The sequence below is a fragment of the Puma concolor genome, chromosome D3, assembly GCF_028749965.1.
Source record: "Puma concolor isolate L17-30 chromosome D3, mPumCon1.1.hap2, whole genome shotgun sequence".
Taxonomy (NCBI): Eukaryota; Metazoa; Chordata; class Mammalia; order Carnivora; family Felidae; genus Puma; species Puma concolor.
Window position 1 is genome coordinate 81,821,908 of NC_141678.1, and position 26,084 is coordinate 81,847,991.

General features: G+C 40.6%; 1 long non-coding RNA gene across 3 annotated transcripts in view; it reads right to left on the bottom strand.

The window, feature by feature from the left end:
* Window positions 1-619: 619 nt before the first annotated feature.
* LOC147575678 (uncharacterized) overlaps window positions 620-26,084 on the bottom strand; it is a 37,200-nt gene continuing 11,735 nt past the window's right edge. Inside the window, exons 2-7 of one of the 3 annotated variants that reach the window (XR_015242641.1) lie at window positions 22,397-22,687; window positions 22,137-22,309; window positions 8,766-9,005; window positions 3,366-3,411; window positions 1,553-2,418; window positions 620-988 (exon numbers count right to left, since the gene is read on the bottom strand). This is a non-coding gene — a long non-coding RNA (uncharacterized LOC147575678). The remainder of the gene's footprint in view (window positions 989-1,552; window positions 2,419-3,365; window positions 3,412-8,765; window positions 9,006-22,136; window positions 22,310-22,396; window positions 22,688-26,084) is intronic. The other 2 variants (XR_015242640.1, XR_015242639.1) reach the window with 2 other exon arrangements.

The following is a 26,084-nucleotide window of genomic DNA, read 5'->3' on the forward strand; positions in this document are numbered from 1 at the left end:
CCTGAGCTGAAATCCCACTGTGGGAGGTGTGCACTTTGAGATGTTTTTCCAGTGAGGCAAATGGGTTTTTGGTGGTGTGTCCTTACCCTCTCGTCAGTCCCTTTTGTGCACTTTTGAAACACTCAGTGAGGTCATGTGTCTGCTGGGATCAAAGCTATAACCTTGTCCTGTTTGTCATCACCCTAACCAAATGAACTACACTAAACTAAGGGCAACAACAATAATGACAATAGTCACTGACATATCTGACCACCCACTATCTGCAGGCACAGTCCTGGCTGCTTTACAGCTATTACATAATTTAATCCTCACAAGAATCCTGCGAGAAAGCGGTCGCTTAGCCACTGCCAGAGAGAAAGGAGAGACCAGGAGAACTGAAGTAACTCTCCTAGGGTCATGAGGCTAGATCGTGGCAGAGCTGGAAAGGCATTTTTTCCAAATCTGTGTTCTTTTTGCTTCCATAAAGCCCCTCTTAGAGCATTTTGATTTCACAAGATAGAAGTAACTCTTTGCCTAACGTGAAATAAACTGCTAAATAGTGCCGGTTGCATGTGCATTTTCGTTGTGTGTGCACTTGTATTCCAGAACTCAGGAAGGAATGATGTCTTTTTTTTTTTTTAAGGTTTATTTATTTATCTTGAGAGAGAGAGTGTGTGTGAGAGAGAGCAGGGGACGGACACACACACAGAGAGAATTCCAGCAGGCTCCGTGCCACCAGTGCAGAACCCGATGCAGGGCTCGAACTCACGAACTGTGAGATCATGACCTGAGCTGAAATTGAGAGTTGGACACTTAACCGACTGAGCCACCCGGGCCCCCCCTTCTGCTTTGATGTCTTTAACAAGATGAGCTATGACCTCACCATGCGATCGTCTTCTTTTCTCCCTTGAGTCTCCTCTCCATCCTGGCTGCAGTGCTCTTTGGGGCCGGAGGCCATGATGCATGGCAGATGGAAGAGGTTATGTCACAAAGGCATGTTCAGCCATGTCTAGAAGAAAATCATGGGAGGATATCAAGCACTTGTCAGGAGATTTCATAGCTGCCCCACTCTGTAAACATGTCCACCTTCATTTCAGGTTATCTATCAAATTGGCTCTTTCAAAAAGGGTTCAGAAGGTAAGGTTTTCCACAACTCTGTTCTGAGGGGCCAGGGGTAAGGGAACGCAGCTGAGGCCAAACGGGCACACTGAGCCAGGTAAGCCTGAGCCATTACAGAGCCGGGAGTCCCCACCTCCACCCCCACCCACCCAACAGGCCCTTCCTGTTGAGGTTCACATAAAGAATATTTTCAAGGATTTATAATCTATGCCATGAAATTTTCAGAGCCATCACGAGCGCCTTAATTCAACCAATAGTTTGGGGTGACTGGAAGAAACATTTCTTAGTAGGCCTCGGTCAACATGCCTTAATCATCTCTCTGCTTATTACAGAGGGAATGATTACCTCAAATGATTAACAAAGCTTCTCCCCAGTCAGGATTTCAAGTGGAAATGGATTTGAAAAGCTGGAGTCAAATTCTGAATTTAATGAACTTTCAACTCAAGAAAATTACCTGTAAAAGCTCTCGTGTTCAATTTTGTTCTGTTTCTGTGCATTGGAAGACTAGGTCCCAACTGTCTTACCCACCATAGATGTTCAGTCAATACTTGTTTGTGGACAGGGAGAAATAGTTGTGCCTGAGGATGCTGAGCTCTTCACAAGTCGTCATGGGATGAGTATGTGCAGAGTCACCTCTTCCTGTCACCCCTCCTTCAACATGAAGGATAGCCTGCTCGCTGGCGGCTTCATCTGCCCTTGTTCTCGCTTCAGGTTTTGCAACTGGAGACGGCCTGGCCCACTGTGCTGAGGGCGCAAGTCACGCAGAGTCTGGAGCAGAAATAATTCATTGCCTCTTCTGCCAAGCAGCCCGAGTTAGCCGAGAACTAAAGAATTCACATTTTTTTCCTTGCTGCTTCACATACAGAATGGAGGAAAATCCCTCATATTTTCATCCTCTTAATGATTCTCTCTTACAACATTCAAAGACAGAGACGGACGCTCAAGAGTTCCAGGTTCAACAATCGTGCTTTCTTTTGAGGAGTCGGAGGATGCTGGGCACTGAAGCTACACCAGGGGGCGCCATTCACGCAGAGTCCATGAGTTATGCAATAGTATGTCCTATGATGTCGGACACTGACAGGCAAGCTCAGAACCAGGAGTCATTCAGCCCCCACTCTCCACTCTACGCTTCCATCTGGAAGCCAGCAGGCAAGAGGTGGCTCTTTTCTTTGAAGTCCTCCAACAAGGCAGAGCTTAATAGTGTGAGGTAGCTTTTTAACAAACATCCAGAAAATTCCACATTGTAGAAAGTTCTTCCTTGCCTTCAGCTAAAGTCTACCTCTCCGTTACCATTGGTCCTTTACTGGCTCATTTTCCTGTCTTAAAGACATGCACAAAAATTATATCCTCTTCCGTGTGTATTTTAAGAAAGTTGAGGGGCGCCTGGGTGGCGCAGTCGGTTAAGCGTCCGACTTCAGCCAGGTCACGATCTCGCGGTCCGCGAGTTCGAGCCCCGCGTCGGGCTCTGGGCTGATGGCTCAGAGCCTGGAGCCTGTTTCCGATTCTGTGTCTCCCTCTCTCTCTCTGCCCCTCCCCCGTTCATGCTCTGTCTCTCTCTGTCCCAAAAATAAATAAAAAATGTTGAAAAAAAAATTTAAAAAAAAAAAAAAAGAAAGTTGAAATATTTGTCCTATATCAACTGCCTCTTTATCACATTTCTACTAACCTTTTAAATATATGAAGAGCATTCCAATGTTTTATTTCAGCTGTCTTCTGATAAAGGTCTTAGGAAACTACAATTGCACCTTGGGTTAGTCAGTAGGACTGTAAGAAACTTACCTTTGTGGGGAAAATGATACAAGCTACTGGAATCTCCAAGGGATACTGTGATCATCAAATCAGATACAGTTTGTGAAAATAATTTGACAATAATTACCTATTGTATTAATTTAATCATCATCTTTGCATGCTTGGTGAGTAACCAATGATATTAACTGCCCGCAAATGATGTTAAGATCCCTTCATTAATTCACACAATCGTTTCATTCTTCACTCAGCAAATACTTATGGGATTCCTACTATGTTTCACAACTGGGAAGGTAGGGATGAACACAGTTAAGTGACAACACAAATGAATAAGGCCGAAATGATTTTTAAACACTTTCCTAAAACTTTTTAAAAAATCTTCATCCTACATTCTATCACAGGGATTATAAAGGTACACACACACACACACACACACACGTAAGTGCCTACAACACATCTCTAACACAGTAATATTCACTCCTGTTTCAGAGTACATGAAAGGTTTTGTTTTCCAAACTCACCTTTCCTCTTTGAAATAATACCTCTTTCCCCCCATGAGGAACAAGACTAAGAAACAGATAAAAGAAAGAGGTGATGAAGAAAAGAAAGTTCATAAAAATGTAAACAGCTTAACATTTATGGCAAGAAATTGATTTCCTATATCACCATCTGGTCTGTTGGAGCAGCATTTGAACAGCCTTTGTAAATAATTCTTTGTTTCCCACTGTAGATGCTTCACTTGAATGAATTAACAAGAACTGCAAATTCCTTAAACACAAAGGTACGCATAGTTCCTACTTCTCTTTTCATTTTTTTTTTTTTAATGGAAGTTCATGTTTAGTCCACGAGGAGGAGGGCTAAAAGTTTAACGCAATAAAACAGGGTATTTATTTCACATGCCCTTTCAGTCTAGAATATAGATCTAGATAGTGAAACTCCTGCACATGCTGTTTTAAAATGATCACATTGAGGTTTGGACAAACGAGATGATGAAATGGACACTGTCAAAAAAGTTGAGAAAGAGACAATTAGTCTTCAAGAAGAAAGGTTATTCCCTTCCTTGAACAATAAGTACAGAGGGGAGATTAGTGTCAGACTGACTTCATAATGGAATCCAAAAGCTACCCTGACAGTAGAAGTGCCTGGACCATAGTCAGTGCTCAAAATATGTAAATATACTATTTTTTGAGAAGGTAACTAAAGATGGCTTATCTTTATGAGATTTATTGTTAAATGCCTTTTTCTTCTTGGTAATTTCTACAGGAACAATGTAATACATTCCTTCATTTATGTAAGGGGGTCTATAACTTTCTAGAAGATGTGACCTTCTAGACCACCGTTACCTATGGTGGGCTACTAAGACCCAACTTCATTGCCCAGAATTCTTATTTATTACAAAATATAGCAAACACATTTTTTTTCTGATGCCAACTATACTAAAATTAGTATGTCTGTATGAATGTGTGCTCGGGGCCATCTTGTGGCAGAGACAGGGCAAGCTCCGACCAGGGCATGGACTGCGCCATTGTCCCGCACACCCATGGGGTGATTGTGACACGCTGTGGCACCTGCTCTCTGACCATGGTCTCATTGTCAGAGTCAGTGAAAGGCAAAAAAATTCAATTTATCCAAATGGTGGAACGAGTAGTCTTTGAATCTTTTTGTTTGTTTGTTTTTCTGAAATTCCGTGTCCAATGCAAACCCAAGACCCTCTCGTCTAACCTCAGCTGATACTTAAGTGGGGATGATATGGCCCCTGTTTTCAAGTGTTTTCTAATTTCACCCTAGTGTGAACAAGAAACAGGGGTCCATTTACACATTCAAACACTTCTGTCAGAAATCAACATGTCCAGTCAAGTCCACATGGCAAGTGGACTATTGGCAGAAGGAGCCCATCCATGCCTCTGAGTTAAAACAAAGCATGTTTGCAGAAGGAAGGTAGAGAAGCCTTTCCTTCCTTCCTTACTTCATTTAATTTATTCTAGCATTGTTTGTATTATCAAAACTGTAGGAAAATAAACAAAAGATAATGTATATATTGAGATAGATATTGCTATATGGAGAACATACAATATATTTTATATATGAGTTTATTTCATACACAAGGGTTTAGGCTTCTAATTTTCAAATGTTAATTTGTGACATGTTCAGTCACGTTTCAGATGAGCCTGGTTGAAGCATAAAAAGAATACATTTTACATAGTTTATGATTAAAAGCGACAACACTAATGAAATTTTGATATCGGTAATAAAAAAGGAATTGGTATCTTGGAACCCAAGATATCTGACACTAATTACTGATGGCATTAATTCTTCTGTCAGATTATCCTAATTATGTAGTTATGGTATAAAGTACACCCTCAGAGGCTGAAAAGAAAGATGAATGTCCTTTGCCATTGAAATAACATCCTATAATAATTTGTTCATTTTACTTCAAAATATGCCTCAAATATGACAAATGTATATCGTTTTTTAGTTGGTCCTAGTCCTGCATACTTGCATTTTGTATAGTTCTGACTCTATTTACATATGATTTCTACCATGTATGGTCTAAATGGATTAAAATCATAATTTATTTACCAAATCTCTTCTTTTTCTATGCTCACTTAATAGGAATATTTAGACTGCATTGAACAATTATATAAATTGAAACATGAAATTTTGGATTTCAAAAATAACTTAGTAGAAGCCAGAATGCAGATTAACTCATGGATTGAAAATAAAACAAATCCTGAATTTATAGGTGGCAACATTGGAATCTGACTATAGTTTTGCCACAAACTCACTATCGAGCTGTGAGATGGTCATTTAACCTCTCCAAACCTTCATTCACACCATGAAGACAGTCCAGTAAATTATTCCTATGGTTCCTCTGAGCTCTTCAATTTGATAATCTTATGAAAGGTCAGTGAAATGGCATCCATCTAATATAATGTGCACAATTACATTGACAATGCTTTGTGGTGTACTTCAGTATCCTTGACCTGGGTCGTAACATTGGAACATTTTAGAATAATGTTAAGAGCTCTGAGATGGAAGCAGATTCGGAGGCACAATCACAGTTGGATAAAATGATCTTAAAGAGGGAATGGGGGTGGAATTAGTTGGTCTTTATAGTCAAACAATTTTTTCCTGTTATGGTACCTAACATTGATGCATCTTTGTGGATATGGACAGTCAGCCCTGGTTTCTTAAATGAATGTGAGTTGCAGAACAAAATTTTTTTTTTCTGCTTGAGATTGCATTGTTTAGTGTCTGGTCTGCCTACTTCCTGATAGACTCCATCCCCAACATAGTCTAGATGAGTCATGGAACACTTAGGCTCCTCCTAGTAAGGACAACTGGAATGAGGACAAGCCAGAGAAGGTGCTCTGTTAAGAATGAGTGAAGAAAGGAGCACTTTGTTCAGGAGTGTGTTCATTGTGTCACAATATCTCCTGCCTCTCTGGAAGAAGGAATGGATAATGTGCGGCTCCCGAGGGAAAACCAAAACCAATAGGTGGGAATTACAAGGAAGAAGGTTTATGGTCCAAATGGGAAGGGCCTTTCTTGAGGGCTGAGCTGTGCCACCATGGAGCCTGGCTGTTTTCTAAAGGGGCGGACCACCAACACAAGGGCTTCTCCAGTGGGTGCTGATTGGTGTCACTAATGCTGTGGGAAGCACTCCTTGACGGTCTTTTTCAAATTTCAGATTATTTGATTCTAATCCTTTACCGATGTTACTGTGATTTAAATTCAGTCTCTATGGATGCCTGACTAATGAGAATGTTGGTTTGAGTTGAGGTAGGAACGTAAGTCGGTCAGTCTAGAATTCGAATTGATGTTGTCAACACTGGAAGATCTCGGCTTCCAAAGATGTCTCTGAATGTGGATGAGGGAAAACGGTAGGCACTTACAGAAAGTGTACAATTATAATACATGTTGTGCTCGTTATAGAGTGATCACAAAAGGAAGAAAGTAGGAATTCCCTATGATGATTTAGTTGTTTTTGTTTTTTTTTTTCCCCAAGTGAGTCTTGGACGATGTGTCTAGGCATAGGTTCCAGGGCTTTCAGTTGCAGCTCATGCACACGGCTGCACTTCTCCCTCTTGTTCTCATAGAACCTGCTTTCCAAAATGGCTAGGGAAAGTAGCCTTGCCTATTCATAGCCTCACATCCAGCCCTTAGAATGCTTCACATTTGGGTACAGTTTTTGTCTAAACACAATTTTTCACATTTTGCTTCCTGCATTCTTTCCCATAGGTTACCACGGAAATCACTTAGGAGAAACAGAAACACTTAATAGTTTCAGTGACCGTGAAAGAGACTGCTGTGGTCTGCCTCTGCCCCAGCTCAGACTTGACGGGTGTCACGAGGGTGTAACTTGCACATGGGTGGCTTTGGGAATGACTGATGTCTTTGACCCCCTCAGGGGCTAACTTGTCTGGCATAATTGCAGGAGGAGGCCCTGTGGCCTCCAAGATCATCGATAAGGTCGTGCTAGAGGTCACTGAGGGTGGTTCAGAGTGAACATTTACCAGCCAAACAAGCAAAGGGGAAAATCCTGAAATGTTCAAGGTGGACTGGCCTTTCCTCCCCTTAGTCTTACACAAGGAAACTAAGATGATTCTCTTCTTTGGCAGACTCTCCACCGCTTAAGGAAGGGATAATGAATTTATACTCAAATAACTGATTCTTTAAATTAGCGGGATTGTACGAACTGGAAGAAAGCATTTAACATAGTTGCAACTGAAACAGATAAACCATACTTCTTAGCAATGTTTTTCTTTCAGCTATCTCATGTAGAATACCCAACCCATTCTTCCTTGGTTTGGCTTACACTGATTAAACAAATTACAGCATGCCGTTAATTGTACTTATTTTTTTTAAGTTTATTTATTCATTTTTGAGAGAGAGAGAGAAAGAGAGAGAGCACAAGTAAGGGAGGGGCAGAGAGAGAGAGACACAGAATCCGAAGCAGGCTCCAGGTTCTGAGCTGTCAGCACAGAGCCCAACGTGGGGCTTGAATTCACATGTCGTGAGATCATGACCTGAGCCGAAGTCTGTTGCTTAACCGACTAAGCCAGCCAGGTGCCCCACCAATAGTTGTACTTATTAAAAAATTATGATCAACACCATTTCTTTTCTTTGATAGCCTTCAACTTACTCAGAACCTCGTTTATAGGTTGCTAAAACTCAGAATGCCTTTTTTCAAAGAAACAATGTTGTTCAGTGTGATTATATTACCAAGGTAGTTCTTCAAAACTTGTTTCCCTCACCTGCAGCTGAACTATGGTATCAGTGAGGAGCTAACCTTCGCTGGGCATGGGTACGTACCCGGCACAGAGCGAAACTCTGAGAGGAAGGAATTATTTTCTCCACTTAAAATGTTTTTACATGTTTATTTATTTTTGAGAGAGAGAGAGAGAGAGAGACAGAGACAGAGGGGGACAGAGGATCCGAAGCAGGCTCTGTGCTGACAGCAGAGAGCCTGATGCAGGACTCCAATTCACAAACCATGAGATCAAGTCGAAGTCAGACACTTAAACGACTGAGCCATATTTTCTGCATTTTACAGATGGGAAACTGAGGCTTAGGCTTAGTAATTTAACACACAAGTGAAAAGTGACAGACTGGATTTTCAGACCCAGAGAGTTTGATACAAGACCTCAGCCCTTGACCATGATAAACCCTGCCCTATTTACTGCTTTGTGTTGTGGGACTCAGAACCGGGGCCTCTGTGGCACAAAATGAAGCAGAAAGGAAAAAAAAAGGAGTCGTATTCCTCCTTTCCTTCATGCAGGAATGGGCACAGTTTAGAAATAACATTTATGGAAGATTTGCAAGCTTCCAAAGAAGTTTCATACTTGAAATCATTTCATGGGCAAGTGTGCTTTATTTTATGTGCATTCTTTTTTTCTGTGTGTAACTGCAGTTCTTACCTCTCACTTCCTCTTCATCATGCTCTTCTTTCTTCTGGCATTTAGGGGCTCATTGTCGCAAGTCCCTCTCCAGAATGGAATGGAAAGAGCCCTGGATTTGGTGTCGGGAGATCTCAGTTGAAATCCTGATTCTGTGCACCTAGAAGCTGACGGGCTTGGGGGGAAGGCATCTGCCTCTCAGAGTTCAGTCTCCTTCCTGTGCAGAATGCACATTCCAAGTTGGCCTCCTTCACTAGGCTGCTGGGAGATTCAAAAGGAAGGGCTTGATAAGCTGTTAGCTTTAAACTCAACACCTAATAAACAAATAATCCAGTCAAGAAGTGGGCAAAAGACATGAACAGACACTTTTCCAAAGAAGACATCCAGATGGCTAACAGACATATGAAAAGATGCTCAACATCACTCCTCATCAGGGAAATACAAATCAAAACCACAATGAGATACCACCTCACACCTGTCAGAATGGCTAAAATGAACAACTCAGGTGTTGAACAACAACAGATGTTGGGGAGAATGCAGAGAAATGGGAACACTTTTGCACTGCTGGTGGGAATGCAAACTGGTGCAGCCACTCCGGAAAACAGTTTGGAGGTTCCTCAAAAAATTAAAAACAGAACTACCCTATGACCCAGCAATTGCACTAGTAGGTATTTATCCAAAGGATACAAAAGTGCTGATTTGAAGGGGCACACACACCCCAATGTTTATACCAGCACTATCAACAATAGCCAAATTATGGAAAGAGCCCAAACGTCCATTGACTAATAAGTGGATTAAGAAGATGTGGTATATGTAGAATATATACTGTACAGAATGGAATACTACTAGGCAATCAAAAAGAATGAAATCTTGCCATTTGCAACAGCGTGGATGGAACTAGAATATATTATGCTAGGCAATAATAAGTCAGTTAGAGAAAGACAAGTATCATATGATTTTACTCATATGTGGAATTTAAGAACCAAAACAGATGAACATAGGGGAAGGGATGGAAAAATAAGACTAAAACAGAGAGGAAGGCAAACCATAAATCCAGAGAACAAACTGAGGATTGCTGGCGGGGTGATGGGTAGGGGGATGGGCTAAATGGACAATGGGCATTAAGGAGGGCACTTGGGATGAACACTGGGTATTATATGTAAGTGATGAACCACTAAATTACTCCTGAAATCATTATTACACTATATGTTAACTAACCTGGATTTAAATTAAAAAAATAAATAAATAAATAAATAATTCTATTGTAAATAATAAAAAAAAAATTACAGGCTGCCAAAATGCACAGCTATCTGGGGCCCTGCACAAGGGCCCCAAAGAATGCTCTTTGGGTCATGCTTTCTTTTGTTGTCTCTCCCTACTTCTCTCTCTGCTTATTCCTTCTCCATGTTGTCTGCAGGCTTGATTATCTAATGCCAATTCCTTACTTACCCTAGTGGTGTCATTTTGCAGTCATTCTGAATTTCTAGTTTTGTCTGGTGGGAATGATTCAGAGAAACAGTTTTGAGCACTTTTCTCAGATTTTTAAAATTCGAATTGTATCTCTCTTTTTAAGTGAGTTGAGGACACATTCCAACTCATAACTAGTTCAATCCCTTTGTTTATGACAGAACATTATTTTTTTCATTTTGCCATTTACCTTTAAACTTGCTGATATAATAAATCTAATATTAACCACTTCCCTTAACTCATTTGATGGGTAACTTTGAATCAGGTGAGTCATTCCAGTGATGTGGATTCATTGTAATGAGATTGTTTCCCAATCTCCACTACCTCACAATTTAGATTTTAATTGCTTTAGGTTGGATATAGCAATTATATTTTCACAGGACTGAATAAAATTCTGCAACATATAACCACTGAGGAAATATTGGTGATGCTGCGCTATTAAAAGTTTACTGTTGCGTAGAGTGTTTTCCAGTGAGTCACTTTGCACAACCCATGTGGGTTGGTTCACGCTAATAACACATTGCCAGAGTTTATTGTAAATAGCTTCCATTGTCTCAGCTGACCTTTGAGTCCTCATAGTTTCCATATGAAGTGCTGTTGGAGGCAGCCAAAGAGGTACAAGAAGACAATTAATGCCAGAGAAGCCAAGGAAGTAAAAAATAAAAGGTGGAGAGCAAAGCATACAGTATGTTGGAACATTTTAACTATGGGTTTTTTTCATTTTAATGCTGTGGGGTTTTCTTCCTTTTCAACTTTCATATCCTCACCCCTAATCAGTTATGCAGGGGAAAGAAAGAAAAGAGAAGAGAAAAGAAAGAAGAGAAGAAAAAAAAAAGACGAGAAAAAAGAAAAGGAAAAAGAAAAGAAAAAATGTAATTGGGGGAAAGAGGGACTCACACAGTTTTGTGAACTGTTTTCTACGAACATAACATTCTAACATTCTAGGAGCCTAATCTTTAGTTCAAACAGAATGTACAGAGGCTGAGTATTAAGCCATTGTATCTCTAATGGAAACAAGACAATCAGTTCCCCCTCCTGAAGCCTTTTCTTGCCAGGGATATGCTTCTGGAGGGTGTAGCAGCCAGTTCTGCTGAGGGAGCCTTCTGGTTATGGAATGCCAACCCTTCCTCTCCCAACAAATGGAATCAAGAAGCTTAACTGGCCATTTTTTTAATATGGTGACTTTGGTTCTGCTCATGAAAAAGTGTTTGTGATAAAAAGAAGAGACATCTAAATCATTTTAGTATCTCTCTCATAAATGAATTTGCTGAATGCGTGGATTTGTCCACAAATGGTTCCATTGATTATACTTTCTAAATTCTACATTGGCTTATATCATCACTTACCTGACCAGGTGTCCTGGTTCATTGATGTTTTTTCCTCTTCAAATTCAAACCATTTTGACTTTTTTCACTAGACTTGCATTCGATATTGATTGGATAATGGGGGGCTGTAATTGTGTCTTTTCTGTACACTCATTATTTTATACCTCAAATTCCTCTGCCTTCTCCCTCCAAACTATGTCATTGCACCCCTCACATACACACATTTCCATACTCTTCGTCTCATGAGATTCTTCGCCATTTTCTGCTCTTCCATTTTTATTCTGTCAGCTTGTTTCTTTCTGTTTTTCTTTTGGGGAAGTAAATTTTTTCTGGGTTTACTAGAGTATTACTAATTCCCTTATAGCTTAACTCTCTCCCCAAACTGATACTAATTGATGTCAAACATAATATGAGAATAAAACGTTTTTCTTTCCACTATCATGTGCGAGAGCTTAACTTTAACCATAAAATCATTACTGAATATAGAAGTAGTTTGACACCTTTGATTAATATATTTTATTTTAAACAGGATAACATCCATTTGATAGAAGGAAACACAATGCAGTCAAAATTAGATCGCGGGGAGCGTGGATGGCTCAGTCAGTTAAGCGTCTGGCTCTTGGTTTCCACTCGGGTCATGATCTCACAGTTTTGTGAGTTCAATCCCCGCATCGGGATCCGTGCTGACAGGGCAGAGTCTGCTTGAGATTCTCTGTCTCCTTCTCTCTCTGCCCCTCCCCCACTTGGCTGTCGCTATCTCTCTCAAAAATAAACTTAAATTTGTTTTAAAAATTAGATCGCAATTTCTATTTCCTGGAAAGAGATATAAATAGATAAGCATGTTGCATACAGGACACACCAAGAATCATATACAGAAACTACCACCCATGGGTACACTAAATTTCTTAACATCCAAAGATGGCAATTGTAAATAGAATTATGTGAATCCCAGCTGCCTCATGAGGACAAGTCAAAATAAAACAGAAAATCATGTACCCATTAAGAGGAGAAAATATCTGTGTAAAAGAAAAAAGAATACATCCATAAATCAATTACTAGTTTTTTAAAATTAGAAACCTAAATATTATTTAGAATTACTTTTAATAAGCATTTATTTTTGAAAATAAGTGCTTTGAAAAAACTAACAATGGTTTCTGGTATATAGGATGGATTGAAGAAAAATGCCTTTACATCAACTAAAGAAGGTCTGTTTCAAAAGAGTCTGGAATGTGTGTGGAATATACACAGACAGGCAAAAGTGACCATGGAGCTCCATGATAGCACAAACAATGGGTTCAGAGGAATTCCTTACTTCATACTTGATGAAAATATTTCATTTCTCTTCATCAAAATTTATATCTTCTATGCTTCACCTTGGAAAGCTATACTTAGATCTATACATGAATTGAGAATATTCATGAAGTTGAGTCAATAAGCCAGCCACCACCTGTAGCTTGAACATTAGGGAACATGGCGCCACCCAAAGATTTCTCCTTCCACCTTCAACATAGCAACAAGGAGACTCCATTGCACAAGAAAACCTCAGCTCCCTCACACAGCTCTCCTTCTAGAATGCCTGAGGGCTGTTCCCTGTGCAACTCTGTTCTAGCAGATAGGTACTGCTGTTTTAAGAAAAATTTGGCATGAGATTAGATAAAATTTGAAATGAAATGTCTTATGAATTAATCTCCTTGATCTTGAGATTGAAAAATTGAGAACAAGGAATGAAGGGAGAAAATCTGTCAAAATGATGAATAAATCATTAAGTTGAACACTTAAAATAAGCTTCACCTGGCTCTATCTTAGACCAAGACATCTAGGCCAAAGGATCAGGAGTAAACACTTGTAAATAATTTTATGGGAGTAATTAAAATTTCAGAGCAGAAAACCATATACTTCCATATGGAGAATAATATTTGAGAAATATAATTTAACAAGTGTTCTATTTAGGAAATGTTTCCAAACAAAGAACCATGAAAGCTATGGACTATAACTTGTACAATATCTTATTTTTCCTGATTGAAATATATATAATTTTCTAGAAAAGAGCCCTCCCTCTACCCCTATGACTATTCTACAAAAAAAAAAAATTTTTTTTCGAGAGAGAGAGCACAAATGAGCAAGGTGGCAGAAAGAGAAAGAGAGAGAGAGAGAGAGAGAGAGAGAGAGAAAGTGGGGCTTACTCCAAGCAGGGCTTGTGTTTACCTGAAGCAGGGCTAGAGCTCACCCAATGGATGCAGGACTCGAACCCATGAACCGTGAGATCATGATCTGAGCCAAAGTCAGATGTTTAACTGACTGAGCCACCCAGGCACACCAACAAATATTTTTTAAAAGGAGTTACTTTCCTTATGATAATATTGTCTCTCTTTCATTAATTTGTACACATTTAAATTAGTTTAGATATTATATACATTAGCTTGTTCTTCTTTATCAGGCACAAACTGCCCTAAATCTGGCCACTTGAAGCCCCCTCAAGGCAGATCCCAAGTTATTGCGACATGTTTTCATCATGTTTGGAGCACTTCCTTACTCCTTGGTCCTACAAGGTATCCCAGGACTACTCTGTACTTTCCCTGTCTAATTTCCCAAATCAGCCAATTCTTTGAGAAGCTCTAGTTCCTTTTATTAGAGAATGGTATTTCGAAAACAAGATTTGGGTGCCAGAAATGCTCCTTGCTTTATGGGTATCTTCATTTCTAAGACATTTCGGTAGGCAGAGAGAGAAAAGTACCATGAAGTGATATGATATATAACAAATGTAATAACAAATATAATTAATAGCGTATCGTATCATGTCATATCATAATGTGTATTTACACTGGTAGCCACGTGTCAAATCCAGCCCTGCAGGGTTTGTCTTCACCCTGCTCCATGTTTTATTTGCAAATCGCTCTCCCACAGTGAAAGACCTGCTTCTCAGAAACATCAATATATTTACTTACTTCCTACAATACATACAAAAATGTTTTAGAATCAGTTTGAAACTCTTGTTAACAGGCTGAACGTTACTTAGGAAGTGACATTTCGTGAGTTCTTACTGACCCCTAGTGTTTTTCTTTGCTGCTTCTGTAGTTTCTCGAATGGTTCTCCATCAAGGGTTGCCCGTTCTACCTCCGGTTTTTTCACCCTCAACATTAATGGCATTTTCTGCCAGATGAATTTTTGTTGTGGTTGACTGTCCTGCACATTGAGAGCTACATAGACTTAGTAGCATCCGTCGCCTCTACATAATCGAATAGCACCACTTCCTCCCAAGTTGTGACAGTCAAAAATGTCTCCAGACATTGCTAACAACCCCTACTGTTCTTAATTTTCTAGTTGACCGCAATACTATCTTTGCCTCAGAGAAGGAATGAAAATCCTGCCAAGTTTGAGGATTCAAAAAAAAAAAAAAAAAAAAAGGAATAAAGAGATTAAGATCATTGAGGGCAAAACCCTCAACTCAGGAATGAGGATTTTAGAGGCTAGGCTGATCCAATAAGGGGCTTTTCTTGACTAGAACATGCTATCTGTAGATTGACCTGGGAAGAGTTAGATACTATGACCAGATTCCCTGAGCATTATGATCCTACACTGTATAAAGTATATGGAGCTGATTAACTAAGTGAACTGGCAATTTGACATCATCTTGGCTTCATGAAGAACTAAGAAATAAGCATTCTAGGATCCTGGATGCCTTTATTGATAGGCCCTCTGTGTTGATGTGGGTCTCAGTTGGTTGATCAGGGTCTCAGTTGGTTCCAAATTCCATCGCTTGTCCTGGGTATCTATGTAGGAGGGAAGTCATAGAGAATATTTGCTCTGAATTACCCCTGTTCCTCCAAATAGCTTCCTCCAAATAGCTTCATTGGGAGTCATGGGTAAACCCCTTTCTAGTCTGGGGCGATCTCCTATAGGATGTGGGAATTGCAGACCCACACCTTCATAAATATTGCCCCATGTTCAAATGCTTAAATCCTCCCTCTATATTCCTTTTGCAAATCTCTGCCAGGTTTTTCAAAAATCTATCCCTATTAAATTTTATATTTTTGGATTTGATATATTCTGAATGTATTATCTTACCTACAGAAGAGGAACATATTTCCTCTTAGATTCTTGTCATCTACGAATTCAAACAACTGGTCATCTCTGCCTTTGGTAGTCATTAAATAACATATCCCATGGCTCTGTTTGCCCTTTAGGGGGATACCAGTAGCCCTTAAAAACCCTGTGGCCAAAAACTTCAGCTATGACCAGAAATTTATATTAATGAACAATACATTTGGGTTAATGCCTGAGAAGATTTGTTAAAATTAAAACGTAGTGTCTTTTAGTGGTAATCAATTAAGTTTTGAAGGTAGGAGGACCAGGGATTGAAGCCAGGCTCCAGTGCCATGGGAATTTGGAGACTTACTTTGCCTCTCTGGCTCCCTGCTCCTCCAGTGAAAATAGGAAAGACTAGTGCCAGCTTTGGAGCACTGTTGTAAGGATTAACATGGTGGCACGTATAATGTACCTATCACTGTCCCAATACACGGTTGACCCTCAATGAACGCTTGTTCTTTACTAAGTTTTTCCAACATTCCCTTCTGGCAGAAAATAACCTGAATAACTACGTGTGCCTGCTTTTTCCAAAGTACTTCTGGTTTAACACCTGCATAGAACCAGGAGTTCCTAATTTTATATCCTTCTTAGACTTCTCTAAAGAGTTCTCCCATCAAATGTTAACTGTCACCATATTCACTCTAGGGGAATGCTTTTTTTTTTTTTTTTTTTTTTTTGAGAATGGTAGGGCAGGAGGCTATCATACTAAAACACACCAGTCTTTTTATTTGATGCAAAACTAAACACACACACACACACACACACACACACACACACACATCCACACACACCCTCCAATACATCTTAAGGCTACTTTCCCACAAAGTGAGGTAGCGCATTTACTAGTTTGAATTATTTTTCTGGAACAAGACTGACCCCTAGAGGACAGGTGTTGCACTTAAACTACCAAGAGCCAATGTCAGCTACTAGTAAGTTACAGAGTATGGAGGTGATAGAAGGAGACAGACAGATGCTGGAATTGGCAGGGTATGAGTGGGGATCTTACTTCCGCACTAATGAGAAAAATTTCATATCTCCTTGATCTCCAGTGTATACTTTTTACAAACTTATTGGCATGTTCTGTACAATAAGCTGCATTTTAACAATATTTGTTCTTCGAATCCATGAGCATGGAATGTCTTTCCATGTCTCTGTGTCATCTTCAATTCCTTTCACCATTGTTTTATAGTTTTCAGTGCACAGGTCTTTCACCTCGGTTAGGCTTATTTCTAGATATCTTCTTGGTTTTGGTGCAGTTGTAAATAGGATCAATTCCTTAATTTCTCTTTCTGTTGCTTCATTATTGCAGTATAGACATGGATGAGAATTCTGTATGTTGATTTGGTATGCTGTGACTTTCCTGAATTCGTGTATCAGTTCGGCCAATTTTCTGGTGGAGTCTTTGTGTTCTCTACATACAGTATCATGTCATCTGTAACTAGTGAAATTTTACTTCTCCCTTGGTGATTTGGATGCCTTTTATTTCCTTTTGTTGTCTGATCGCTGTAGCTAGCACTTCCAGTACTATGTTAAATAACAGTTGTAAGGGGTGCCTGGGTGGCTCAGTTGGTTGGGGGCCGACTTCAACTCAGGTCATAATCTCACAATCCGTGAGTTCGAGCCCCGCGTCGGGCTCTGTGCTGACAGCTCAGAGCCTGGAGCCTGTTTCGGATTCTGTGTCTCCCTCTCTCTCTGACCCTCCCCTGTTCATGCTTTGTCTCTCTCTGTCTCAAAAATAAATAAACGTAAAAAAAAATAACAGTTGTGAGAGCGGACATCCCTGTCTTGTTCCTGACTGTAGAGGAAAAACTCTCAGTTTTTCCCCACTGAGGATGATATTAGCTGCGGGCTTTTCATCTATGACTTTTTTATGTTGAGGTATGTTCCCTGTAAACCTAAACTTACTTTGTTGAGGTGTTGTTTTTTTTTTTTAATCATGAATGGGTGTTTTACTTTGTTAAATGCTTTTTCTCCATCTCCTGAAATGATCATATCGTTCTTATCCTTTCTTTTATTAATGTTGTGTATCATGTTGCTGATTTAAAATAATTGAACCACACTTGCAACCCAGGAATAAATCCCACTTCATTGTGGTGAGTGATTTTTAAAAATATATTGTTGGATTCAGTTTGTTAGTATTTTATTGAGAGTTGTACATCCATGTTCATCAGGGAGATAGGCCTGTAGTTCTATTTTTTAGTGGAATCTTCATCTAGTTTTTGTATCAGAGTAATGTTGGCCTTGTGGAATAAATTTGGAAATTTTTCTTCCTTTTCTGTTTTTTAGAATAGTTTGGGAACAATAGGTATTAACTCTTCTTTAAATGTTTGGTAGAATTCACCTTTGAAGCCATCTGGCCCTGGACTCTTGTCTGTTAGGAGTTGTTTGAATAGTGATTCAATTTTTTTGCTGGTTATTGATCTGTTCGAGTTTTCTATTTCTTCCTGTTTCAGTTTTGGTAGTTTATAGTTTTGGGGATTTATTCATTTCTTTCAGATTGTCCAATTTGTTGGCATATAGTTTTTCATAATGTTCTCTTATAATTGTATTTCTGTGGTGTTGATTGTTATTTCTCCTTTCTCATTTGTGACTTTGTGTGCATCCTTTCTCTTTTATTTTTAATAAGTCCGGCTAGAAGTTTATCAATTTTATTAACTTTTTCAAAGCACCAGCTCCTGGTTTTATTGATCTGTTCTATTGGGGTTTTTGCTTTGTTTTGTTTTATTTTATTTTATTTTTTAGTTTATATATCATTTATTTTTGCTTTAATATTCATTATTTCCTCCCTCCTGCTGGATTTAGGCTTAATTTGTTGTTCCTCATCTAGTTCCGTTAGGTGTAAGCTTAGGCTTTTTATTGAAATTTTCTCGCTTCTTAAGGTGGGTCTGTATTGCTCTATACTTCTCTCTTAAGACTCCTTTTGCTGCATCCCAAAGGTTTTGGACCATTGTGTTTTCATTTTCATTTGTTTCCATGTATTTTTAAAATGTCTTCTTTGATTTCCTGGTTGACCTATTTGTTGTTTAGTAGCATGTTTTTCAACCTTCATGTATTTGTGATCTTTCCAAATTTTCTTGTGGTTGACTTCAGGTTTCATAACGTTGTGTTCAGAAAAGATGCATGGTACGATTTCAATCTTTCTGTATTTGTTGAGGCCTGATTTGTGACCTAGTATTGGTCTATTCTAGAGAATGTCCCACTTGCACTTGAAAAGAATGTGTATTCTGTTGTTTTAGGATGGAATGTTCTGTATATGTCTGTTAAGTCCATCTGGTCCAGTATGTCATTCAAAGCCATTGTTTCTTTGTTGATTTTCTATTAGATAATCTGTCCATTGATGTCAGTGGGATGTTAAAGTCCTCTACTATTATTGTATTATTACCAATTAGTTCCTTTATGTCTGTTATTAATTGTTTTATATATTTGGGTGCTTTCATTTTGGGTGCATAAATATTTCCAATTGTTAGATCTTCTTGTTGGATTGTCCCCTTTATTATGATATAGTGCCCTTCTTTATCTCTTACAGTTTTTGTTTTAAAATCTAGCTTGTCTGATATGTATATTGCTATTCCAACTTTTTTCGACATCCATTTACCTGATAAATATTACTCTGTCCCCACACTTTCGATCTTCAGGTGTCTTTAGGTCTAAAATGAGCCTCTTGTAGGCAGAATGTAGATGGGTCTTGATTTTTTATTCATTCTGACACCCTATGTCTTTTGACCGGAGCATTTAGTCCATTTACATTTGGAGTAATTATTAATAGAGTAATTTGGAGTAATAATTAATATGTATTTATTGCCATTTTGTTACTTGTTTTGTCACCGTTTTTGGAGATTTTCTCTGATCCTTTCTTGTCTCTGTCACTTTCAGTTTCTCCTTTCCACTCTAAGAGGCCTCTTTAATATTTCTTGTAGGGATGGTTTAGTGGTCATGAACTCCTTTAGACATTCCATGCCCATGGATTAGAAGAATAAATAGTGTTAAAATGTCTATACTATCCAAAGCAATCTACACATTTAATGTAACTCCTATCAAAATACCAGCAGCATTTTTCACAGAGCTAGAACAAATAACACTAAATTTGTATGGAACCACAAAAACCCTAAATAGCCAGAGCATCCTTGAAAAAGAAAAGCAAAGCTGGAGGCATCACAGTTCTGGACTTCAAGGTATATTACAAAGCTATAGCAATCAAAACAGTATGGTACTAGCACAAAGATAGACACATAGATCAATGAAACTGAAATGAACCCACAACTACAAAGTCAATTAATGTCCAACAAAACAGGAAAGAATATCCAATTGGAAAAAGACAGTCTTTTCAACAAATGGTGTTGAGAAAACTGGACAGTAACACGCAAAAGAATGAAACCAGACCACTTTCTTACACTATACGCAAAAATAAATTCCAACTGGGTTCAAGACCTAACTGAATCCCAAGCAGACTCTGCACTGTCAGTGCAGAGCCCAGTGTGGGGCTCGATCCTACAAACTATGAGATCATGACCTGAGCTGAAATCGAGAATCGGTTACTTCACTGTCTGGGCCATCCAGGTACCCCAAAGTTTAAGTAGCTTGCCCAAAGTCACACAGCTAGTAAGTGGCAAAACCAGGCTTGGAATCCACTATCTACCTCTGTAGCCTGTGGGTTTAGCTATCACGCTGTTCTTTCATCATTGCGTTGATGGTGGATTTTCAGTGGAGTTAATGAGACTTAACTAAAGGTGGTGTAGTCAACAGAGTAGAGCAGTGCGGAACTAGATGGTGTGTTATGCTCTTGGGGCTTGGAGGCACATCCCCTGCTGATCTTGGGCTCTCAGGGGTGTCTCCTAACACCTACCACCCCCCGAAACCCAAATCCAGGCATCTGAACACCTTTAACTTCGTGCCCAGAGAGTATTAGAGTTCCAGCTCTGATCCTTACTATCTGTGTAGCCTTAATGTCTTTTGAACTTGTTTTCTCCTCTGAAACAGAGTAACAATAGTACTAAATGCATTGATTACTGTATAAATTAAATTAGATCACATGTAAATCACTCAGTACAGTGAATGCATACGGTAGCTACTCTACAACTGTTATTTGTCACTGTGGTATTATTGTTATTGTTATTAATTACATCGAAGCTGGTGCTCTTTTCACTGGAAAAACATATTGTCTGTATATAAGTACAAAAGTAGGGGAAGCAGAAATGAGGTGGGTCCTTCGGCCCAGCATTAATGGAAGGGGGTTGTGGGTGGAGGTGGGAAGGAGGAAGCAGTGGTTCCTGGAGGGCTCACAGAGAAGGTGCCGGAATGGTGGTGCAAAGGATGTGGAGGGTGGCTTTGGGCGGCTGGGGGGGCTTGAGTGAGCACCACAAAAAATAGCTCAGTTGAATTAAATTCACTCAACAGTCACTGAATGCTTGCTTTACTCGAAGCAAAGATAAATATGATACACTGTAAAATCATGGCCAAGAGGGCAAGACAGACAAGTAAACCATTGCCTGTTGGAATTTGGGGGGCGGGGTGGGGAAGGAACCAGGTATGTGCTGAAGGGTTAGGGGAAGTTCTCAGCCCCGGAAATGGTTATAGCAAGAACAAGGAGCAAGACGTACTAGAAGTCAGATGTGCAACTTTTTACACCCCTCCCCACCCAAAAAAGCAAAAAAGGAACTTTAAGGATTGCCAAAGCCAAAGGAGGCCCAAAGCAATGATAAAAAACTGGGATATGGAGGCAGAAACTGAGAGTCAGGAAGGAATCAACATGTTTGAACGAGTGAGAGTAGCTGGGTGGGGTGAGGTGGGGAGTCGGGAGTGGCGGATACTTCACACAGCTGTGTGTGCCCTTGGCTGAGTTTTAAGACAGTAATAAAACACTCTCCAATAAAGATAATGTAAACCCTCATTGTAAATCGGATTAAAAACTTTTGATTTATTGAATCAAATGCATAAATTAAATAATAAATAAAGCAACAAAAATTTAATACTAACTACAACAATAAATTGTCAATGAATGAGTGTTCACAACTTCCCTCCACCCCTGTTTCCCTCTATTCTCTCTGTTTCTGTTAGGTGGGGAGCTTCTTGCTTCACAGATTCGCTTCCAGGCAGGAGAAGCTGAGTAATGCATATCACAAAGAGGAAATGAAAAGAGGCCAGAGGGTAAATGAACCTACACAGTCCTTTAGGGCTGACAAAAGAGAGGTGAGGACAGGGGCCGAACGAATTGTTGTCCAGCGAGAGGTCCGGGCTGAAAGAAGGACAGCAGAGCGGGGAGCTTGGGCGAAGAGGGGACTGGGCTGGGAAAATCATGGCAGGGGCGCCTGAGTGGCTCAGTTGGTTAAGCATCTGACTTCTGCTCGGGTCATGATCTCACTGTTCTGTTAGTGAGTTCGAGCCCCACATGGGGCTCAGGCTCTCTCCTGTTGGCACAGAGCCTACTTCAGAACCTCTGTCCCCCTCTCTCTCTGCCCCTTCTGCCCACCCAAAAATAAATGAACATAAAAAAAAAAAGAGTGGCAAAAGGACTTACCAGGTCATGTTCTGGGTTCCCAACTGGAAACCCTTTAATATTCTCCCAGGAGATGGAAGTAAAGGGTGGAATTGGTTATTTCTGGTCTCTGCACTGTCGGCACAAGGCACGCCGTGAACCACATGTTCCTGGCGTTAAGTGTTTAACTCAGGTCAGCTTTGTCTGGGTGGAACCTCAGGAAATGACCAGAGCACACACATTCAGAAAGGGAGAGAAAAAGTTAGCTTTAAGCTTCCCAAGGAAATAATGTGCAAACTCACCACGTTTTCTGAATTTACGTGAATCCACTCATGGTGAGGAAACCACATTCACACACCTGTCCTATTCACGAGCAGGGCTTCAAGTGTCAACATAGCAAAGTTCTCTTAAGGGGGTCCAGGTTTATTCAGGGTTTTATTCTTTGAGGGACCATCACCAGATCTGAGCGTGTTATTAATGATCTCAGGATTCCATCTGTTTGTCCTTGTATGCAAGGTGTTGAATCCCACTGGAAGCAGGGAACAGTGTCAGGTTTTTTTTTGTTTGTTTCCACACCAACGAGGTTTCATAGTCTATTATAAAAGCGTGAAAGAATAATTAGAAATGAACTAATGTGGGCCAAGGCTACCGAAAAAAACCCAAAAAAACAAAAAAAACAAATAAAACAAAAAAACAAATAAACACCACCAAAACCCAAAAAACATTAAATGAGAAAACTGCATGAAGAGCCAAGAATGAACAGTAATGCAAAATGTAAGACAGAATCACTTGCCACACAGGTGTATGGGAGAGTGTTTTAGGCAAACATCCTTTGACACTGATTTCACTCATTAAAAAAAAAATTTTTTTTAATGTTTATTTATTTGCGTGTGTGTGTGAGAGAGAGACAGAGCATGAGCAGGGGAGGGGCAGAGAGAGAGGGAGACACAGAATCTGAAACAGGCTGCAGGCTCTGAGCTGACAGCAGAGAGCTCCATGCTGGGCTCGAACTCACAGACCGCGAGATTGTGACCCGAGCCAAAGTTGGACGCTTAACGAACTGAGCCACCCAGGCGCCCAGATTTCACTCTTTTGTAAGCCAAAATAAAATGCTTCAAACCTCTCCTCGGAGATGGAGATTGTTACCTGAGAAACCATTTGTTCTGCCTTTTTATGTTTGGGTGTTTCTGTGGCCAACTACCTCTATAATTGTATTTTTCGCATTGTGTCCACATGGGCCATGATACGCGTTGACTTTCTGCTTCATTTCTTAAGCTATGCAGTAACTTGAAGGGAGCATAAAAAATAGAAGATTTTGTGAACATCTGCTTGAAAACTTTCCATGTAGATTCATTGTCCTTAGAATGACGATGTTTCCTTCCACGTGCGTGTTTGCTTGGTCTGCATTCCAAACATGTTGCAAGAATACGTGCACCGTGGGGTTGCCACACGATTCAGCAGCTGCATGATGTGCTGCCATGACAAACATGCAGGAAATGGGTTTGCGTGTGGAGTGATCTTCCTGTGTTTCCTCATGATTAGAAAGCCATATTATCAAGGAGGAGTGCTGGGTCAGCAGCTCTGCGTTGATGTGGCAACTTACTAGATATCCTGGGGTTCTTTTCTGGAGCGGGCGTGAAGGCTGGAGCGAAATGGTTGAGGCAGGCCTGCCAACGACCAAGGTCTTCAGTACAGGTCTATGTAAAAAGAGTGGGATCTGGGGACATTTGTGGCTGAAGCTTCTATACCGCTGGAGATCCCAGTAGTGTTTGAGAGGTTTAGAGGTGTGGGAGTAAATGGGCCGACCCTGTCTGGGCAGGTATTCCTGTAGGAGGAGGGCTCAGGCTCTGCCATGACCACAGGATCAGAAAGTCACGTAAGGTTTTAAATCGACTTTATTGAGAAAGTTGACTCAATCATGCAAATCATTCAGCTTACCAAAAGCAACACTAAAACAATTGAGGAAAGACTTTGATGTCCTTCATTCAAGGGAACCAGTGTATGGATCACAGGCAGGGGGGGGCCATTCTGGAGCGGGGCAAGAGTGAGTTTTATGGAACATTAGAAGAGGCAATGTGGAAACAGGACATGATTGGCTAGGAAGCTGGGGATTTCCTTAAAAGGGGATTTTCTAGGGTAAAGTAAGCTACCTAGAGCTGAATGGCAGCATCGTGATTGGTCTGGGTTAGGTTTCCTTGATAGGCATTTCCTGTAAGTGCAGGTTGACTTTGGTTTACCTTGTGATGTGGGCCAGGCCAGTGGCTAGGGACTCCCATCTTGTGGGTCCAGATATATAAATGAACTTTATCAAACTAAAATGGATGAAGCATTTCCTACATGCTGGGTGTTAGGCTGGGTGCCGGGACAGAGCAGCACACAGTTTCTTAACGTGGGGTTTTTCTCTAATTAATCTCTCTCTTGGAGGAGGCCACCTGTTTTAGGTTGCATTCTCTCAGAAGGAGACCTTAAGCCTAGGATTCCTGGAGAGCTGATTTATTTAAGGAGAGACCTCCAGGGGAAACCAGGAAGGGCTCAGGGGAGGCAGGATGAGGAAGGAGAAGAAGCCACACCAGGGTGGAGTTTCAGGGGAAGTCCCAGACTCACCTGATCCCGCGGGGAGCTCTAGAACATAACACTCGGGACACAGGAGCTGGGCTTCTGTATTCTCACATCCGGCAGCTATTGGCTATGGGCCTCCCATGGGAGATGTAAAACTCACAGGCACTTCCAGCCCTCATTACTGGAGACATGGCTTTACCCCCCACTGGAAATTTTCTGAATGTTCCGTTGCAAGCCTGTATCAGCAAGTGGACAGAAGCTAGAGGATGAGCAGGCGGGCAAGGTACCAACAGTGTCCCCCACCCACCAGCGGGGGAGGTGGTAGACAGGTCATAAAGAAGAAAAGAGCACCCCGAACCTTGCTACTCAAACTGTGGCCTCAGACCAACAGCATCTGGCCTCATGGGATCCACCAACAAGGAACTTGTTAGAAACGTGGAGACTTAGGCCCCATGGAAGACTAGTTAATCAGAAACCAAATATTAATAAGATCTCCGGGAGATAGGTATGCACATTAACTTCCAGTGGTCTTGGCTCCAGAATGTTAGAAAAGATGATCTACAGACCTCCTAAACTGGCAGGAATAAGCAACACGATCTGGGCTGCAACATGGTGGGCTTAGAAAGTTCTTAGTCTGAAGGCCCTCTGGCCTAGCAGCTGAAACCAGGGACAAGAGAATGCGTTCCTGACTGCGGGCAGGGCAGTGCTCGCTTCCCTACCTGGAGCTCTATCACACCAGGCTTGCAGGTCCCAAATTTCCAGACTCTTCAGTCTCCATTATTTCAGCAGGAACTAGGATCTTTTGGGGAGGGAAGTGGGGAGAGGATGAGGAGGAAAGGTTTGGGCACTGACAGAGGAAAGAGCAAAATATAAAATAATGCAAGATTTAGAGTTGACTCCACAATTTAAGCTTGAAAAGCATATTGAAAAGTCACAGCAGGTAAATCACTTGACTCAGTTATGCATCATTAAAGGAGTCATGGCACAAGTCATGCATGAGGAGAAAACTCTGGGGTAAAATATGTTGGTCACCAGGAGGCCCCCAACAGGACAAAAATGTCTCTTCCGCAACATTGAAACTTCCTGCCATTAAAGTCACACTGTAGTCAGTCAGCTGACACCATCTCCGAGGGGACACCATCTCTGGAGGGCTGCTTGCAGCACAGTTTGAGGGCCATCTGGCTAAAGGCTCAGATGACACACAGTCGTTTAACCTCAGGATATTTCTAAAATAACACACGAAAATCGTAGTTTTGACCACTGTGGATTTAAAGCAGTGAGCTAGGAAGACAAAGGGAATTGAAGAGAATGTAACAGCAGTAACTTTTAGGAGGCAAAAAGTAGGTTGCTTATTGTGGGTGGTAGTTGACTTAGGAGAACCAAGAGACCTGAATCCTAGAAAGTGAGCCATCAGGAAGGCTGATAATAAAT